General features: G+C 41.7%; 1 pseudogene; it reads right to left on the bottom strand.

Moving 5' to 3' along the window:
- Window positions 1-10,303: 10,303 nt before the first annotated feature.
- Window positions 10,304-15,349, bottom strand: part of LOC140463781 (sodium/iodide cotransporter-like) — an 84,577-nt pseudogene continuing 79,531 nt past the window's right edge.

Raw genomic sequence — 15,349 nt, 5'->3', positions numbered from 1 at the left:
GTAGGGGGGTGTGGACCTGACCAGGTAGTCACGAAGGGAACTGTCTTTGTGGAAGGCGGACGCATCTCGTCCACATCCCGCACCTCCGCCCTCAGACCCCACCCCTCCAAACGTAACAAGGACAGAATGCCCCTGGTGCTCACCTTCCACCCTACCAACCTTCGCATAAACCAAATTATCCACCGACATTTCCGCCACCTCCAAACAGACCCCACCACCAGGGATATATTTCCCTCCCCACCCCTTTCCGCCTTCCGCAAAGACCGTTCCATCCGTGACTACCTCCCCCACTCACCCATTGTACTTTATGCTACTTTCTCCCCACCCCCACCCTCCTCTAGCTTATCTCTCCACGCTTCATGCTCACTGCCTTTATTCCTGATGAAGGGCTTTTGCCCGAAACGTCGATTTCGAAGCTCCTTGGATGCTGCCTGAACTGCTGTGCTCTTCCAGCACCACTAATCCAGAATCTGGTTTCCAGTATCTGCAGTCATTGTTTTTACCAGGGGACATACCTGACAGCTTGGATTGTCAGACTCTGTTTTGTCATCTTAGGAAGAAAATTCTGTGGTACCCAACTCTTCAGTCCTTGATGCGGTACACCCAAATTGTGTCAGTTGTAAAAACATAGAAAAACCGAGAAGGATTAGGCCACTCAGGCCCCAAGCCTGTTCCACCATTCAATATAATCAGGGCTGATCATCCATCATAGTGCCCTGTTCCAGTTTTCTCCCCATCCTATTTGATCCCTTTAATCCTATGAATGGTAGCTCAGTTGTTAGCACTGCTGCCTCACAGTGCCAGGGACCCACGTTCAAATTGCTCCTTGGGTGACTGTCTGTGTGGAGTTTGCACATTCTCCCTATGTCTGCATGTGTTTTCTCCAGGTGCTCCAGTTTCCTCCCACAGTCCAAACATACGTGGGTTAGATGGATTGGCTATGCTAAATTGCCTGTCGTGTCCAGGGATATGCAGGCTAAGTAGGTTAACCATGGTAAATATTGGGTTACAGGTATAGTATGCAGAGTCTGATCGGGATGCCCTTTGGAGAGTTGATGTGGACGTGATGGGCTGAATGGCCTTTTTCCACACTGTAGGGATTCTATGCTTCTTTAATTCCAGCTATATCTAACTCCTTCTTGAAAACATTCAGTGTTTGGGCCCAACCACTTCTGTGGCAGAGAATTCCACAGGCTCACTGCTCTCTGAGTGAAGATATTTCTCCTCAATCCTGAATGGCCTACTCAATATCCTGGTTTTGAACTCCCCAGTCATTGGGAACATCCCTCCTGTGTTTAACCTAATTTAAATTTTATAATTATTTTATTTTGTAAGTTCGTATGAGATTCCCCCTCGTTCTTCTAAACTACAGTGAATATAGACCTAACCGATCCAGTCTCTGTTCATTGGTCAGTCCTGCCATGCCAGAAATAAATCTGGTAAACCTTTTCTGTACTCCCTCCACAGCCAGGGTATCCTTCTGCAGATAAACAGATCAAAACTGCACCCAGTAACTTCAGTTTATTCCTGCTTTTTGTTCCCTGTCTCAGTTCATGTCAGTACATAATCCCCGATCCCATGAGTTTTAGTTTTACCTGCTAATCTCTTGTGTGGGACCTTTAAGCTTTCTGAGTATCCAAGTAAACCACACCCAGTGGTGCCCCTTTATCAATACTACGTTATATCTCTGAAACATTCCAGTAAATGTTTCAAACACAATTTCCCTTTCATTAATTCCTGCTGACTGTTCAATCCTGTCATTGTCTTCTCTACTAAATCTTTTCTAGTGGATGCTATGATTTCTCCTGCTACTGATGTCAAGCTAACCAGTTGATACTTACGTTTTCTCTTCACCTCTTTTTTTTTAAATAGCCATCCTCCTACCCATAGGAATTGTTCAAAGTCTGTGGAATCTTCAAAGTTCACTTTTAATGCATCCACTATTCTGAGGCCACTTTGTTAAGTACTCTGCAAAGTCGTTGATCAGACCCTGAGGATTTATCAGCCTTTAATCCCATTAATTTCCTCAATATTGATTCCTTATTGATACTGAATTCCTTCAGGTCCTCACTCTCACTAGACACTTTCCCAACATTTTTTGGATGTTATTTGTATCCTCCTTTGTGAAGGTAGAACCAAAAATATGTATTTAATTACTACTATTTTTTTTTCAAAATTAAAACAAAAGAGAAACCCAAATATTGAACTGGTTTGGACTTTTTTTTAGGCAGTAGGCTGTGAAAGCTACTGGATGGAGTTTTGTTTGCGCTCTACTTATCCTCCAGTTATCAACTTACGGAAAGTTCTGAGAAAAATATCCTACTGTTGCTGACTGTAAGGCATCTATATTTGTCTTCAGTAATCTGTTCTTTTTTCACATAGCTATAGAAGCTTTTACAGTCAGTTTGTATGTTCCCCAAAACTTACTCTTATTCTCAATTTTTTCCTACTTAATCAGCCCCTTCATCTACCTCTGCTGAAAACTAAACTGCTGCTAATCCTCCGGTCTGCTGCATTCTTTTGGCTCATTTGTATGCTCCTTCCTTGGATCTAATACTATCTCTAATTGCATTTGGTAATCAAGCTTGAGCTATCTTTCTCATTATGACCTTGAGCCAGACAGAAATGAACAATTGTTATTCTTCCCTGCACATCTTAATGCTTGCCAATGCCATTCTCTTGTTAGGACATAGGGATAGCAAGCCAGAACATCAGTTTGGCTAACACTGAATATCGCAAAACAGCAAAATTAAAATGTTCAGTGAACAAGAAGAACCAAGGAACTGCAGATGCTGGGAATCAAACAAACTCAGAATTTGCTGGAAAAACACAGAATGCTGGCATCTGTGGAGAGAAAGCAAAAATAAACTTTCAGGTCCAGTCACCTGTTAGGATACAGGATAAACCCCCTCTATTGATTTAAACCAGCAACATAGCAAAGACTTATCACATTTAGTAGTCTGTGAAAATTCAACAGGCCAAGAACTATTTAAAGTAAAAATTAACAACTTTATTTCTTAAAGTATAACAGAGAATACTTAACTAAAAACTAGTTATAACTCCTTCCTCTAACTTATTGTTTATTTTCTATTCTATAATTCCAATCCAATAAAACCCTCGATTAAGATTTACCAAAATTTAAATTCCAAAGTCAGGCAGCTGTCAAATTTTCCCTTGTATCTTCCTCTGTAAAGTTTCTTCTTCTTAGGATTTCTCTTTCACCGGTCATTGATAGATAAAAGTATCTTTAAGAAAGCTAATTTCTGGGCAGGCTGAGATGTTGGTGGCTTGGCAGTTCTTTCTCAACTGTTCAAGTTTTCCTGCTGTTATACCCAAAAGCATCAGATTGTGTCACTGGCGTTTAATGTTGTTAATATACCAAAATCAAACTTGATTGGAGTTTAGTTTTTTTGGGGGTATAATTTAAACTGATTGGCCACATTTGAATTGTTGTATCCAGGCAACGAGCTACTCCAGCTGCTGGACCACATGTTACATTGTGAATTCTCCAGCACTCTGTGTGCCTCTCTAAGTCCTTCACTGTCTTAAAGGTACAGTGCACTTTTACACTTTCATAACACACCCTTCTTCAGGACTGATTGCAGCTAGGAAAAGTTTGGTATTGTTATGGTGCGGAGGTCTAACCCCTCAGTTAATTAAAATCAAACACCCAAAAAGGTTCACCTCACCTCGTAATCTGTTAAAGTATGAATGAGTGTCAGAGAACTCCTAATTTCCACTATTTAAAGAAAAATAACAATTTATTTTCCTAACTCTAATAGTGAACACTAAATAAAACTACTAACAAACTGAACACTCATATCCCTAACTGAACACAATCCTATTAATATGGTGTTCCAATAATACACTTCTTAAACATTACACTAACTCAATTCTCAAGTCCACACGGTCTCTGTCTTCTCCGACGTCCTCAGTGTTCTTTCTGTGGTCTCCCTGGGTCTTCTTTCTTTTTACTGTAATTTTATTTTAGGAAAAGATACCCTTTGATATAGAGTGCCTTCTAATTTATTTGAAGCAAAATTTTGGGTCGGCAGTTAGATCTTTGGCTCTCCATCAGTTGTTCTGCTGTTTGGTGACAGTTTTCAAAATGGCCTGGTTTTATGCCCCCCAATATCATTCCTTGTCATTGATTGATGTTGTCAAAACAATAAATTCAAATTTGATTGGGTTTTAGTACCTTGGGCATAATTTAAACTAATTGGATTGTTGTCAAAAGAGCAACCAAAACACAGGTATCCTTTGGATATCAGAGTCGAGAGTGTGTTGCTGGAAAAACATGCAGGCCAGGCAGCATTCAAGGAGAATGAAAATCAACGTTTTGGGCATAAGCCCTTCATCAGGAACGAGGCCTCATTCTTGACTCCCACAAATTCCTTAAATTCTGAAACCTTTGCTTTATGCCTCAGGCATTAACTCCTACGCAACCAATTTTGTCAACCCCACAAATTCAATACAGCTTTGCCCTGTTTCCTTAAATTCTGAAACCTTTGCTCTATGCCTCAGGCACTAACTCTTACACAGCAATCGTTTTCCCAGTGTCAAATCCCAAGAAGCCTCCTCTGACAGCGAAGCATAAATTTCCTTTGTTTTACCTGTCAACTTACTCTGTATGAGCAGTATCCAGTCTTGTTTTTGCCAATTGTTTGACCATTATCTCAAATGACATGAAGAATGCCTCTTTGTCCTTTTCATCAAGTTTTGGGAGGGTCTGTGCACAACTGGTTGAGGATGCTGCAGTGCTTACTCTTACAAATACAGTCATGGACAAATGCATCTAAAACAGGTAAATTAGTGAGAATGATGCATTTAGGTTTTTCTTTCTTGTCTGGTCCCTCAATACCTACTGCAGACATTTTCCTTGATTTGGTGTACTGCCTGTTAAATAATGTTTGAGCTCTGTTGCTTCTTGTTGCAGTAAAAATCATCAAAGTGAATATGCATTTTCTTTCTGTTAGTTGCAGGAGAGTTGATCTTTCTTTTGTCAGTTATTAATCTCTACAATAAATGTAACACGTTGTCCTTAAATCTATAATCTCCAGGCAACCGAAAACCCATCAAAATCTTTTCTTCAGACTTGGCAAAAATTCATTCTTCTGTGAGGCATTCAAATGTGCAGAAAATATCAAATCAATGTAGTACCTTTGAGGGATAGTGGACTATCACACACCATGAAGGTCTCAGTTTGCTGGATGGCTGGTTTGTCATGTAGAGTGATGCCAACAGTGTGGGTTCACTTACTGTACCAGCTGAAGTTGCCATGATGGTCCCATCTTCTCAACTTTGTCCCTCACCTGAGGCATGGTGACTGTCAGGTTAAACTCACTACCAGTTGGCTCTGCTGGCCATGGTGCTGTCCCTCCCTCTGAGCCTGAAGCTTTGCTTCAAGTCCCTGTCAGGGCTAGTTATCTACAGATAGAATGTTCATGATGTAGAGCAATAGGCTGATAATGCCTCATTGTTCAAATACCTCCCCATTCTTTCCCCAATGGGATAGAATATTTTCAGGAAGATATAGTAAAAGAAGATCATATCGTAGAGAAGACAGTTTGGGAATATTGTTAGGTGAGAGGAGTGGAGCCTGGTTTGATCGGTCATTGAGGAGTGCATTCTGAGGGAGTGGGTGTTACACTTTGGGAGGGGCTTTACAACGGGCTGAGCCAAGGGCCAGTTGAACAAGGACTCACTCAGTACAGGCTAGCTGCTTGGCGTGGACCTTTCTTAGCATTGATTAAATGTCAGCCTTGCAGGCTTCAATTGACCCAATGGGATACAGGCTGGCCAATATCACCACTGTCACTAACATAATTGCAATGAGGCAAGGGCCGTGGTGACAGGCCACCCACTGTATCAGGATCTAGATTAGAGTGGTGCTGGAAAAGCACCACTCTAATCTAGACTCTGGTTTCCAGCATCTGCAGTCATTGTTTTTACCCACCCGCCGTTTCAGATATACCCTGCCTTCAAATCCACCAGCAGGCGAGTGCAATGTAAAGCAATTACGTAGGCAGTCTATTCTGGCCTGTGCAGCACAAGAGGTGGCTAACATCATCTTGACTCACTCCATTGTCACCACCATGTTGTGTGAAGTTAAACAACACTTTGGCCTCACTGTCCACCTATTGTTATTTGTCGGCTTTGATCCAATGTCATTGTAGAGCTTCTAGGTCTCCTTTCTATAGTCAAAGATCAAAGAAAAGCTTGCAAACTCAAATGTGAAATCAATGATCCCATTGGGGATTGTCACCCATATTTTGGAGACTTCTTTATGCTGATGCTCCTTCCCTGCCAATTTAGTGGCAACATGGTGACTCAGTGGTTAGCACTGCTACCTTACAGCACCAGGGACTCAAGTTTCTTGCCAACCTCAGGCGACTGTCTCTGTGGAGTTTGTACATTCTCCCAGTATCTGTGTGGGTTTCCTCTGGGTGCTCCGGTTTCCTCCTAGAGTCCAAAGATGTGCAGGTTAGATGAATTGGCCATGCTAAATTGCCCAGTGTTCAGGGATGTGTAGGTTAGGTGCATTAGTCAGGGGTAAATATAGGGTAGGGGAATGGGTCTGGGTGGGTTACTCTTTAGATGGTTGGTGTGGACTTGCTAGGCCGAAGGGCCTTTTTCCACATTGTAGACATTCTACGATTCTAATCTGGTCTCTCCCTAACCATACTAATAATGAATCACACTGCGAGTAAAATATTTTGGAAGGAAACTAGGTTCTCCCCTGGTTCTCAGGGATTTTTTTTTATTCATGGAGGCTTTAACATATTAGTTCTACCATTAGTTTTGTGAAATGGCATGGCTTGAGTTCTAATACATCTCTTGTGGGCAGGACTGTTTCGATTTCAGGGGCAGCATAAGGATGAAATATAGAGGGGGTTATGATCCCAAAGGTAGTTTTTGCAGTTGTAAGATATACCACTGCAAGTAAATACTTGTACTATTAATTGGTATAGAAGAACAGAACCATGTGAGATTAGTTGTATCTGCTGATTGGCAGTGAGAAAGCACCAGAGGTGGATGGTGTAGTTAATGGTGTCGAAGGTTTCGGACTGGTTGAAAACCCTAGAGGAAGTAAGACCTTTTGGGTTAGTGAGAGGGATCCAGAAGATGCAGCTGCTCAGATTGCCTCAATAAGTGACAACTACATCCGTGAGCTCTTACTTGGAAATAAAAGAGAGGGGTTTAAGAAGATGATAGTGCGCAATTTTGTCAGATGGAACAGGAGCTAATAGTGTGAGATCCAGTCAAATTTTGTGGTAGCTAGCTAAATCAGTTTACCACCATATCCTTTTAATAATGTGCAGCTTAGACTGAAGGGAACAGAGATGAGAGCCATAACAGGTGGAGGAACTAGAGCCAGAAATAGTAATTTATTTAGTTGGCAGAGTATCAAAGGTGGAGGTGATGGTTTATTTAAGAAAATAGTTATGACTAAAATTGTTATGACAAATGAGGGGCCAAATGAGATTTTGGAAGTAAAGATGCAAGTGAATTGAGTACAGTTAAGATGGAATTAAGCAAATACAGCGAATTAAGATGGAACTGGGGTGTGAAAGTGCAGTGAGTAATGCAAGGAACTTGCATTATGTGCTTATGTGATTGGTATATTGGGCTAGCAAGACCACACGAGATGGAGAAAGTGAGGACTGTAGATGCTGGAGATCAGAGCTGAAAAATGTGTTGCTGGAAAAGCACAGCAGGTCAGGCAGCATCCAAGGAGCAGGAGAATCGACGTTTCAGGCATAAGTCCTTCTTCCTGAATCCTTATGAATCACCAAATTCCCAACTTCTGACATGCTTTTCTAGCTACAATATTTATATGGAGGATTCAATCCAGTTTGATTCAATGGAATCCCTTCCCCCCCCACCCACTCCACCATCACCACCAAGGTGTTGATGGTGGGGGATGTTGCAATCATAATGCCTCTGAATGCTAAAGGTTGATGGTTAGATTCTCTCTTGGAGATGGCCATGGCCTCTCATCTGTGTGACAGAATGTAACTTGGCATTTATTAGCCAAGCTTGGATATTGTCCAGGTTTTGGTGCATTTGGACATATCTGAAAACTGTGAATGGTGCCAAACATTGTGCAACCATTACTGAACAACCCTATTTCAAAATCTATGCTGGAGAGAAGGTCATTGGTGAAGTAGATGGAAGATGGTAAGTCTTAGAATATGACAGTGAATTCTTGTGAAGATATACTGGAGCGGAGCTAATTTGTCTTCAACAATTACAATGTCCTTCTTTGTGTCAGGAATGACTCCAAACAGTGGAGAGTTTTCCCATTTCTCTTTGACCTCCAACCTCAAGCTAATTTGTCTTCAACAATTACAGCATCTTTCTTTGTGCCAGGAATGACTCCAAACAGTGGAGAGTTTTCCCCATTTCTCTTTGACTTCCAACCTCAAGGTAACTACTTTTACTTTTGCTCAGATGACGTGGCAGCACAGTGGCTAGCGCTGCTGCCTCACAATACCAAGGGACCCGGGTCTGATTCCAACTTTGAGCAACTGCCTGCATGGTGTTTGCATGTTCTCCCTGTGTCTGTGTGGGTTTCCCCTGGGTGCTCCAAGTTCCTCCCACAGTCCAAAGATGTGCAGATTGGGTATATTGGACATGTTAAATTGCCCATAGTGCCCAGGGATGTGCAGGCTAGATGGGTTAACTATGGTAAATGTGGGGTTATGGGGATATGGTGGGATGCTCTTCGGCAAGTCGGTGCAGATTCAATAGGCCGAATGGCTAAATCCATACACTGTCTAAATTCTATGATTCTTTGAGAAGACTGTAATGAGGTCTTAAGCTGACTGGCCATGGCAGAACCCAAACTGAGCAATGGTGAGCAGACTGATCAGGTGGTAATTGCCTGGATTAGATTGTCGATGTAGACAGGGCCATATTGAAGCAATTTTCCATGTTGCTGGGAAGATGCCATTGTTGTAGCTAAGCTGGAAAAACGGATTTGTTCCGGAGCTCAAGGTTTCAATACTACAGGTGGGATGTTGCCACAGCTCTTAGCCCTCTTGTATTGAATTCCTTCAGCCGTTTCTTGTTATGCAGAATGAGCAAATTTTCTGAAGACAGGTTTCAATGATGCTGGGACCTCAGGAGGTGACAGAAATGGATCACTCACTTGCCCCCTCTGGCTGAAGATAGTTGCAAATGCTTCTCTAAATCTAATACAATTATGAATTCATTGTGCATATCAACTATTTAAAATCAGAAAACCTCGAGTTTATTAATATAATACCCAGTAAGGAGGACCTTTTGAACAGGACTTGGAACTGTTTGATCACTATCCAACAGTTAATGGACATTTCCTGTCTGCCTCCTCTAGTGGGTAGTTAAAAAGATATGAGTGCCTGCTGAAGATCTTGAAAATAGGTCTTCTAAAGCAAGGAAGAACAGGGGTCATTTAGACTGGCCGTATTAGTTATGTTCTCTGTTGGGACCTTCACCAACTGAAACCAATGTGCTCTGACCAATGCAAAGGCCACCAACATTTTGCTCATTGTGATTGGCCTCCACTTTGCATTCCCATTTTCAAGCTATTTCCCTCCCTGTCATGTTGAACAAGTCACAAATTTAAACACCACCTCACTCTCCTGCCAAACTGACTGACAATTTGACTTTCCTACAGCTACCTTTGTACAATAACAATTTGGCATATTGAGATGAAAAATTAACTAATAGTAGATTTATTACAAATAGCTTATGATCAAAACAAAAATGACGAATAAAATTATCATAGTACATTTATGATATATTTCTTTTTCTGATGAATAACTACCTACACCTTGTGGTAGTTATGCCTTCATGACATGTATTTTTGAAGTTCATTTTTGGACCTGTAATGAGATTCTTAGTAGACAAAAGTCTCAATTGTTCCCAATATCTTAAAAGTTCCTGAGGATCAATATTAAAAGTTCAATGCACTCTTTCTATTACTTGATTGATTCCTGGAGTTAGTGGTTATCTTATGAAGAGAGGTTGGACAGCCTGGGCTTGGAATTTAGGAGAATATGAGGTGCTCTAATGGAAACACATAACGTCCCAAAAGGAGATTTTGCTGAATGGACACAGAGAATTCTTCCCCTTGTGGGAGTGATTAGAACAAGGGGACAAAGTTTAAACATGAGGGGTATTTTATTAAGGACAGAGATAAGGGAAAATTATTTTCTTGTCTTGTTAGTCTGCAGAATTCCTTTCCACAGAGTAAGTGCAAGCTGGGTCACTGAGCATTCTGAAGGTTGAGTTACATAAATTTTAAATTGGCAGGGAGTCAAAATGCATCAGAAGTATGCAGAAAGATAGTTGAGGCCACAATCAGATCAACCACGATCTTATTGATTGGTGGAGCAGGGGTTGAACAACGTTTTCTGCTTCTAATTCTTCTTATATTGCTGGTATCTGCTTTATTCTTTGGGAGACCCAAGTTGAAGAATACCATCTTGAACACAATAAAATCATAAAGGTTCACAACAACAGTAAAAACGTCCCAGCTACTCACAGGTTGGACTGTGAAGATTCAGCAGCATTGAAAAAAGTTCATGACTACCCACCTCCCAGGAGCATCCCTGGGTACTGAAGTGTCACAGCATAAGTAGTATATAAGGTTGTTCAAAATAAAAGTTTCATTTTTGTTTTGCAGTGGTTGTGGAAGATCCATTGCAGTCAATCAGAAAACCTTTTCACTCCATGCAAGAACATTTTAATCATATAGTTTTATGGTGACTGTGAAGAGGGTAGCTTTACTAAATTGGAGGATTGGGCAGTGAAGTTGCTGATGGTAATTCAGGGGTAAGATAGTTGCATTAAACCAAAGATATGTCACTATTTACTGTCCTACTCCTAAACTACCATCAGCTTTCCAAAGTAATACTACTCAATTATATTTTCCAATACAACACAAAGAAATAATATTCCCCATATTTTCATGTACAGAGGTAATTTGATTAGAGCACAGGACAGAAAGAGAACACAGATTTCAAGTAACTATGGAGATGGACATAATTATCATTGAATTTCTTGAATCTGACTAATATTTCAAAACTCTACTCACACAATTTAGTGCTATATTATCAAACTTTTTTTTCATAAGCTGTTTATGTTTGTTGATTTGATACGATTTAGAACTGGTGAATTCTCAGCATTTGGAACTTTCCTGGGGCACTGGATATTGGATTTTTCAAGTTGTCATTCAAGATGAAAGAAAAAAAGAGTTATCAATGTTAATTAATCCATAGTGATTCATTTGCAAATACCATTCACTGTTATACAATGAATTATCTTACTGTTTCTGCGATTGATGGGGTTTTTTTTGTTATTGAAGATGTACTTGTAAACGGTGTGGACTATGGGAGCAATCAGACAAGGATCCAGATTCTCATTTTGACCTGAATCAGGTATCAGAGTTAATAACACAATATTAGATTGGATTCATTGTAAAGTTTCTGCTGAATACCAGATTGAGATCTATAGCTCCTGCATAACACACCAGTGGAGTACATTGTTCAATTCTGAATAGTGCAACTTGTTTTCAATTCTAGGTATTGCCCTATAGGAAGAATAGGGACTGTGCAGAGGGGATTTACTGTAGTGGCACTCAGGATTGGGAAATTGTTACATGTAATGAATGAATTAATCGGAGTTTTCTCAAATAAAGGAATAGAAAGAAGTAATTTAACCATTGAGGCTTATTTTGCTATTGTTTAGAATGCTGGTGTTGGACTGTGGTGTACAAAGTTAAAAATCACACAACACCAGGTTATGGTCCAACAGGTATAATTGGAAGCACTAGCTTTCGGAGCACTGCTCCTTCATCAGGTGGTTGTGGAGGACACAATTGTAAGGCACAGAATTTATAGCAAAAGTTTACAGTGTGATGTAACTGAAATTATACTGAAACAGCAAGTGAGTGAAGTTGTAGAAATCTGGAAGCTTGCACTTAACAAACCTTAACTTTTTTGATTTGTCCAGCAGATTTGATATTCTTGCAGCTTGCATGGATGAAAGCAAGGACTACAGTGTTGCTGTTTCAAGGAATAAGTGAGGTGGGCATTGTGAAAAAAAATATAATTGTGTTTAAAAATTTGTATATTTAGGGAGAAATTTTCTCTGTTACCACAGGTGCTAGAATTAAGGACTTGAGACTTGTGTAAAACTAGGAGTAGGCATGGAAAAATCCAGTTGTGCTCCAGGTACCCACTTATGATAAGAGAAAGAATAAGGAAGAGATTCTGCACAGGTATGAGTCGCTAGGTGCTAATTTGAAAGGCAGAACCACAAAAGGTAATGATTTATGGACTACTGTCTCAATGAGAGCAAACTGGTATACGGTAAATATGATCAGACAGTTGAATGTATGTTTCAGTGACATCTGTGGGAGAAATGAGTTGAAACCCACGGGCACTGACAGCTAGACTGGCGAATTGGGAGCTGTACCACTGAGACAGTCTTCATCTGCACACCGTCATGAACAGAGTACTGGTGAAGTACATAACTGACACTGCACAGTGAGGTTGAAACTAATCTGTGGGGAAATGTCTAGTTGATGGAAGGGAGATTTAGAAAATTTATTTTTTTATTCATTGACAGAATTTGGGCATTTTTGGCAAAGACATCATTTGTTTCCCAAGCCTAATTGATCAGAAGGTGGTGCTGAGCTGCCTTCTTAAACCGTTATAGTCCATGTGATTTAGTCACACTTACAGTGCTGTTAGGATGAGAGTTCCAGGAACATTGAAGTAATGCTAATATAAGTCCAAGCAAAGATGATGTCTGACTTTGAGAGAAATTTGCAAGCGGTGTTACTCCTACATTTATGCTGCCCTTGTGCTTCTAGGTGATAGAGCTCACAGGTTTGGATGTTGCTATCCAAGGAACCTTAGTGAGTTGTTGCACTGCACCATGTAGATGATGCACACTACTGTTACTGTGCCTTGATGATGAAGGGAATGAATGCAGAAGGTGATGAATGTGGAGACGATCAAGCGATAGCTTTAACTTGGATAATGTTACATTGTTTGGAGCTGCTGACTTGTGACTTGTAGATGGTGGACAGGCTTTCAAGAGTGACGAGGTGTTGTTGGATTCCTAGCTTCTGACCTAATCTTGTAGCAATGTATACTACTATATTTCAGTTTCTGGTCAATTGCAGTACATTTGGATTTCCAAGACATTTGGTAAAGTGGCTTGTGGGTCTCTACACAAGATGAGTGTTTATGGTACATTAACAACTGTTCTGGTGCTGCTTCGTGCTCTTGCCTGGACCTTAAGAAATTTGTTCATTTTGCCTCTAATTTCCACACCTCTGTAACTTTTACATTGTTCATTTCTGACACTTCCCTTCCTTTCCTTGATGTCCCCATCTCTAATTCAGGGAATAAACTTTCTACTGCCATCCATTGCAAAGCCAATGACCTCCATAAGCTACCTTCACTACATCTCTTCCCACCCCACGTCCTGTAAGAATTCAATCCCATTCTTCCAGTTCCTTCACCTACGTCATATCTGTTTGGACGATGCCATTTTCCAAAACAGCACTGCTGACATGGCTTGCTTCTTTCATAACCATAGTTTCTGGCCCATTGTGATTGAAAGGGCCCTCCATCCATCCAACCTATCACCCATGCTTCCGCCCTTGCCCATTCTTGCCACCCACAATAGTGTGAGCAAGTCCCCCTTGTCATTTTTTCCCACTCTACTAATCTCGTACAACGCATTATCCTCTGTCATTTCCACCACCTAAAATCAGACCCCACCAGCAGAGATATATTTCCGTCCCCACCGCTATCAGCATTCCGCAGAGGCCATTCCCTCCGCAACTCTCTCGTTAGGTCAAACCGCACCCCCCCCACCACCACCACCACCACCACCTGCACATCCAAACACCTCATCTACTATGTCTACTGCTTTCAACATGGTCTCCTCTGCATTGAGGAGACAAGACACCAATTCGCAAAATGTTTCAGGGAACGTCTCTGGGCCATACACACCAAACTACCCCAGTAACCTGTGGCCGATCACTTCAACACTCCTTCCCACTCTGCCAAGGACATACAATTCCTGGGCCTCTTCCACCACCAAATCAAAGCAACCCGACACCTGGAGGAAGAACGCCTCATCTTCTGCCTTGGAAGCCTCCAACCACACAGCATCAACATTGATTTCACCAGTTTCCTCATCTCCCTTCCCCCCCACCTCATCCCAGATCCAACCCTCCAACTCGGCACTGCTCTCTTGAACTGTCCTACCTGTCCATCTTCCTTCCCACCTATCTGCTCCACCCCCACCTCCATCCATCTATTGCCTTCCCAACCTCTCCCCGTTCCATTCCTGCTGAAGGGCTTATGCCCGAAACGCCGATTCTCCTGCTTCTCGGATGCTGCCTGACCAGCTGTGCTTATCTAGCACCATACTTTTTGACTCTGATCTCCAGCATCTGCATCTCCTGCTCACTTTTCAGCCCAACAGCATCCACGTTCAAAGGATTATTCTCTGCATTTCAGACAACTCCAGCAGAACGCTACCATCAAACACATATTCCCCTCACACCCCTGTCCATATTTCACAGGGATCATTCCCTCTGGTCCATTCCTCATCCACTAACATCAACCGTCCCCCTTTCCCACAGCACCTTCCCATGTAACTGCAAAAGGCGTCACACCTTACCCTTCACCTCCTCCCTGCTTGCCATCCAAGAGTCTTAACGGTCTTTCCAGATGAAGCAGCATTTTATCTGTACCTCCTCCAACCTTATGTATTGTGTTTGCTGCACCCAGTGTGGCCACTCTACATTGGAGAAACCAAACGCAGACTGAGTGACCACTTTGCAGGACACTCCGGTCCTTGCACAAGCATGACCCCGCCTTCCCATAGCTGATCATTTTAACACAGCACCTTGCTTGCATGGCCACTTGTCCGTCCCCAGCATGCTGCAAAGCTCCAGCGAATCACAGTGCAAATTGGAGGAGCAACATCTCATCTTCAAACCAGGCAGTTTACAACTTTCTGGGCTCAGTATGGAGTTCAACACCTTCAAATTGTGGACCCATTCCTTCACTTTCTTTAACTTTTACTAGTTACATTCTCAGTCACCCTCTCTCCCCTCCCCCTAACACAGTGGGACTGTCTGTTCTTTCCAGTTAGATACTCCATTGTTCTGCCATTCTCACAATTCAATCACTTGATCTGAACTATCAACATTCTTTCTTCCCCAGCACCCTAAACCCACACCCCCCCCACCCCATTATTGCCCTGTCTGTGGAATTGTGTGAAACAGTTAGGTTGCCTGATGGGAAAATTGGCCAACTCCAAGTTATAACAC

The sequence above is a fragment of the Chiloscyllium punctatum genome, chromosome 39 (assembly GCF_047496795.1).
Source record: "Chiloscyllium punctatum isolate Juve2018m chromosome 39, sChiPun1.3, whole genome shotgun sequence".
In the NCBI taxonomy this organism is placed as follows: domain Eukaryota; kingdom Metazoa; phylum Chordata; class Chondrichthyes; order Orectolobiformes; family Hemiscylliidae; genus Chiloscyllium; species Chiloscyllium punctatum.
The sequence above is the reverse complement of the archived record's forward strand: the minus strand, read 5'-3'. Positions and strand labels throughout refer to the sequence as shown.